We start from the raw sequence: 6,151 nt of genomic DNA, 5'->3' as shown, positions 1-6,151 counted from the left end.
TCCTTTCTTATCAGCTTCCCCTAGACCCAGGTCAAAGATTTCTCCATCCTAAATTAGCATTTTTAATGTACATTCTAGGTGTTTCATGTAATTGCACACCCTGGGTTTTCTATCCTAAATAATGTGATATTTTTTTGCTTAAAACTAGGTTGCCATAGTTCTGGATGTTTGAACATTGATGTTTCTCCACCAGCAGTTCCTTTAGCATGTTAGTCATGTTCTCTCTATATATAGTTCTTTGACATAAACACTTCAGAAAAAAGCATCCTTCACATGTTGGCATATATCTAATTTTAAGAGCATTAACATTTGGTATTGGGAGAGACACAACATGATGTTATTTTTCAGACCACTTGTAACTTCCATCACTTTATCTCATATTGTTTTACTTTTATTCTAGTCTAAGGATACACTTTAAACTATATACAAATCTCCCATAAGTGCTAATATTCAGACAAATTATTAAGATAATGCTTATCAGGTCAGTTTGGTAATTGTCTACATGCATACTTCTGGCTCACAACAACGCAACTTTGCTTAAATATTCTTTATTGCATTATTGCTGCTTGCCTTATTTTTTATTTGTCAGAAGCTAAAAGCCCCAACAGTTCAGCCGGCAAGCGGCAACCTGAGTGCAAACCTGTTTCTATTTCAGGCCATTCTTAAATCTAAGAAGATAAGGATGAATGAGGAAAGACAAGAACAGACGCAAAAAGGTAGGCACAGACACATATGGACAAGAGCCACCTTCTGTCTCCAGCCACTTCAGCATTCATCTGGTTGCTACAATGCCTCCTGTGAGCATCCCTGTGTTCCATGGCCATCCTTTAGCTCTGAAGCAGGTTTTGTGTCTTTTGTATTCAGAGGAAAGTCTCCCTCAGGCTTTCAATTTACCCCTGAGCAATCTTACCTTTCCCTCTGTCATATCTGATGCCTCCATTCAGTCTCCTGACATCTCTACTTTGTTTAATTTCCTTTTTTTCTTCCTTGAGACTTCTTTGGTATCTTCCAGCACCTTTGGGACCTCTCTAGTCCCCATGATGATGCCTCTCATGTTGTTGGAATCTTTTCCAAAGTCGTCGCTGAGCTCCAGAGTGGTCTCTTTTCTGTCTTGCAGCACAGCTCTATTTGGTATCTTGTACCCAGAGGTGTCTGTTACTGCTTCACATCTCTCCTGGTGTGTTTCAAAGAGAACAGTAACTTTCACCAATTGTTGACAACAGACTTGCATGGTAGTGGCTTTCTGTTTTGCACTTTATTATTGTTCTAGCCACCTAGATGTGAATTAGGCTCCTGCATACAATTCCTAATAAACATCATGAATTTCCATAGGGTTTTTGGGTGTTTTCTGTTTTTTAGGACTCACCTAGCTCTGTTAAGGGAGACAGTAGAACCTTTCAAGGTGACCCTGGATTGTCAATGATTTACAGAAAATAATGTACTGGGCATTCAGTGACACTTGCAAAGAGGTTCTTATAGCATCTCATTTGGCTTTGTCATTCAGTTCTACCCACACATAGTTCCAGTAGAAATTAGGTAGTTTATGAGATCTTGCTAGAAATGAAGCACCACCTCATAGAGTTCTGTGGGTTTTGCAGGAAATTAAAGCACATGGGTTTTGATAACAATGTTGTTACTACATTTAATTAACTCATTTCCTACATAGCTCAGTTGAACATCTCTCTTCTTCTAGGTACACTCCAGGAAAAAAAAGTACAATGACTTATCCCTCACATGAGATGCAGTTGTAGCAAAGGAGCAGCTGATGTTGTTCCCAGCAAGGGTCACTCTCCCAGTTTAGTGTTTTGCAAATGTTAAACCTAAAGCACAAGACAGAACTTACTGCTGTGTCTCCATAAGGCAGAGGACCTTCTGCTGGTTCCCCACGCCCCTTTCCCAGGGGACTGTGGGAAGGGTAGCCAGCAAGGCCTGGGGTATGAGAGCCTCAACCTCTGCTCGGGAAGCTCATGCTGCTTCTGGGCTGCTCTGAGCTCGGTGCTCTCCCATTCAAACCTTCAGCTGCTGCTAGCTTTTGAGGTGGCTGAGGTGCTTGAGCAGAGGCATTTTGAGAAGCAGAGGTATCAGTTTGAGGAAATAAATTGAGGACATATTCCAGATGCAGATGAATATGTAGTGGAAAGTACACTTTTATACAAGTCTTTGTCTCTGCTTGGTAGTTTTGTATTAAGTTGGTAGAATATATTTTTTTAATCTTTTCAGTCAAGGTGGAATAGTTATTGCATAGGGCAAAGCACACAACTTTTTCCCCTCTAAGAATTCACTCATCCTTCCCAATGTTTCATTCATGCTTTCATATTTTTCCTTTTTTTTCCCCTCTCAGGAATATAGAATTAATGCAATCTGTATAATCTGCTCACACCTTCCAGCCTCAGGTTTCAGACACAAATTCTACATTTGACTGATTTGAAACAATAAAATACTAAAAGCAAAACTTACCCTGAAACCTCAGCAAATACTCTCTTGCACTTGTTTATCCCGTGAAAACTTCTGACTCTAGCCTTCCTTTTATCTAAGTAAATTGGCTCCTTCAGTGAGTTTACACTTCTCAAACAGATAAACACTTTTCAGCAAACAGTATGTTTCAAATGTTGCCAAGATTGGTACAATACCTTTCAAATGGTGTCAAAAGGTCTGCTGTTTAGTGCAGTGCAGGACTGAAATTTACTATAGTGCCTGAAATACATCTTTACTCTTATCTCACCTAGAATGTAATCTCAGAGTAAAAACTGGCTTTATATTAAACTTTGCATTATAAGGTAGAGTATCAAAGCTCAATTATTAACAAATTCTGATAAAAATAAATCTCAGCAGAAAGCATACAGAAGGCTGCAGAAGCTGGATTTTCTCTACATTAAACTTTGGACATACTGTACAGGCAGAAAGGGACCTGGGGGTGCTGGTCGATAGTAAGCTGAACATGAGCCAGCAGTGTGCCCAGGCGGCCAAGAAGGCCAATGGCATCGTGGCCTGTGTCAGGAACAGTGTGGCCAGCAGGAGCAGGGAGGTCATTCTCCCCCTGTACACAGCACTGGTTGGGCCACACCTTGAGTCCTGTGTCCAATTCTGGGCCCCTCAGTTTAGGAAAGATGTTACACAGAAGTTACATAGCATAAACCAGATTGGAAGAGACCTCCAAGATCATCGCACCCAACCCATCAACCAGTCCAACCCACCTAAACAACTAACCCATGGCACCAAGCACCCCATCAAGTCTCCTCCTGAAAACCTCCAATGACGGCGACTCCACCACCTCCCCAGGCAGCCCGTTCCAATGGGCAATCACTCGCTCTGTATAGAACTTCTTCCTAACATCCAACCTAAACATGTTGACTTGCTGGAACATGTCCAGAGAAGGGCAACAAAGCTGGGGAGGGGTTTGGAGCACAAGCCCTATGAAGAGAGGCTGAAGGAACTGGGGTTGCTTAGCCTGGAGAAGAGGAGGCTCAGGGGAGACCTTATTGCTGTCTACAACTACCTGAAGGGAGGTTGTAGACAGGTGGGGGTTGGTCTCTTCTCCCAGGCAACCTGTGACAGAACAAGAGGACACAGTCTCAAGCTGTGCCAGGGGAGGTTTAGGCTGCATGTTAGGAAGAAGTTCTTCCTAGAAAGAGTAATTGGCCATTGGAATGGGCTGCCCAGGGAGGTGGTGGAGTCACCATCACTGGAGGTGTTTCAGAAGAGACTGGATGGGGTGTTTGGTGCCATGGTTTAGTTGATAAGATAGTGTTGGATGATAGGTTGGACTCGATCATCTCAAAGATCTCTTCTAACCTGGTCTATTCTATTCTATTCTAAAATTTGGCACATTCAGACTTGTTATATATATATATATATATATACACACACACACTTGTTAAGCAAGTATAACAAAACATCTCTAGCTTTGAGATAGTAAGTACATTGGTTTTAGATATGGGGAAAAAATAATTTTTTATATATAGGTACATAGTCACGGACTTGTAGTAAGGAATACTATAGAGGCAGCGCCATCTAGTGGTACCAAGACCACAGTGCAGTACTGTCAGTGGTTTCCTTGAAGAAAATAGTTTAGAAACCCCAGGAAAAAGTTTCAGATTCAGGTATTTTTTAAACATCGATATGACTTCTACATATTTTTGGGTTAGTTTCTAACTCATCGTGCACATGTATGAATAATATGTGCAAGGACCTATAAATTTAACGATTATTTATTATTTTAGTTATTATTTAATTATTATGGATATAAATTTAACTATTTTCTGTACTAATATCCTTTGAAAGAGGAAAAGGCATGTGAATACGTGTATTAATCACAGAGGATAAAATATATATATATATTTTGTGCATATATTATATATATTTAAATTTAGGGTTTCTTAATTATCAGGTATTAAAGTGCTTACTACTCACAACTTCCCATCTAAATTTATTTACTACTACTGGTATAAAATTTAGGTGAAAACTTCTATATAAGAAATATCTAGCAACTTCGGATCTCTATCCCTAATATTTTCCAAACACACATTCCAGTCAACTTTCTTCAGCTGAATCTTGCTTCAATAGATACAGTCCGTGACACAAGCAATCATCTTGCAATGAACAAGCCAGTTAGACTTGTCATCCACAGTGACTGTACTGGCATATGTGTTTATACCTTTCCTATCTAGCTGTACAGGGCTCTTATTGTAACTTGGTAGCATTTTAAACCATCTTAGTGCCTGCTTTTCACACGGCCTTGTAAATCACTGTTGACACTGCAAGAGGTGAAAATCCCTCCAGTTCATGTGCCTCCCTTGGAGCCTGATAGGGCAAACTAACATTGTTCTGGCAGACAAAGAATTGATGATTTATTATGTTCTTTCAGAGTCTTTCTCTGGGCAGGCACAGTGGAAGTTTATTGTTACCAAAGATGTAAATCTTTAGTAATTATAAAACAGCATTTTTAAAAGTTATGGGCACTATATGACAATGTAACATAAGAAACAAAACCATCACTGATCAAAACCAATAGTGGCCTTTTTTTCTTTTTTGTTTTGGTATATAGTGCAAATAACACATCAATGCCCAAACTACTTTTGTCTCATCCCACTTCTTTCATCCTCTCCTATCCTGCATGCACAGTCCACAGCTCACCTCTTCGGTTCCTTGGCTTTGACCTCATGTGTGCTTCCATAAATTACCTATTCAGCATAGCCCCAAACCCTCCACTCTGCCTGTCCTACTCCACTTTCCTAGTCCTGTGCATGACAACACAACTCTTCTGTCTCTACTTCTAAACAAACCTCCAGTGCCTACTTCTCACATGTTCACAGCTGCCAGGCATGCTACTCTCCATCTTCATGGTCACATCAATGCTGAGGTATTTAATGAGCTCGTAAGTTTCATTCACCACTGCCACACAATTTTGCTGGAGTTGTGACTACTTCACCATTGACCCCACAGATTCCTTCCACACCTATGTACCTACAACAGAGTAAGAAAAAACAGAGAACAAACTGAATACAGCAATTCTAGTTAGGCAATCACTTTACAGATTTCTTTTCACCATGCTCTGTCTCACTGACAAGACAAGTTCCAGTGTAGATAGGTCCACATAGCAGCACACCTGTGCTGAGGGCTGGCAGCTTGTGGGCAGGCTACTCAGTTGGCAGCAGGGGCAAGCAGAGACAGGTTCCTGCTTGAGGAAGCAGGTGAAGGAATAAATACCATAACTTGAAGGTATTTGAAGAAAACATTTATCTCCTCTCTCAATATTACCTTTTCTAGACTAAATGCTTTAATATTTTGAGGATAGGTTTAATCTCTTGCAGATATACATGGTTCCACTACCTGCTATCTAATCCAACTGGAAGGAGCATAACCAAGTCAGCACAGTATTGTGTCTAAAGAAACAAGTTCTCCTAAGCCCTTGGTTACATAGCTTCTAGGTGTGCCAGGGCTTGATCTGCAAGCTTCTGATCTGCTTAAACCACAGGGAGGCAGTGCAAAAAGCACTGTAGTATAACTCTTTCTTTACACAGAGAAACTTTATTAACTTGATAAACTTAGTGTTCATATCAAACTCCACCTTTCTTGAACACACATACACGCACACCCTACACTGTGCATAACACTTCATATGCAGTCTCACCTATTCTTGCACAATCTCTGT

The sequence above is a fragment of the Melanerpes formicivorus genome, unplaced genomic scaffold (genome assembly GCF_026170545.1).
Source record: "Melanerpes formicivorus ecotype bairdi unplaced genomic scaffold, bMelFor1.0.p_v2 SCAF_5, whole genome shotgun sequence".
Lineage (NCBI taxonomy): Eukaryota > Metazoa > Chordata > Aves > Piciformes > Picidae > Melanerpes > Melanerpes formicivorus.
Note: the sequence above shows the minus strand (reverse complement) of the source record.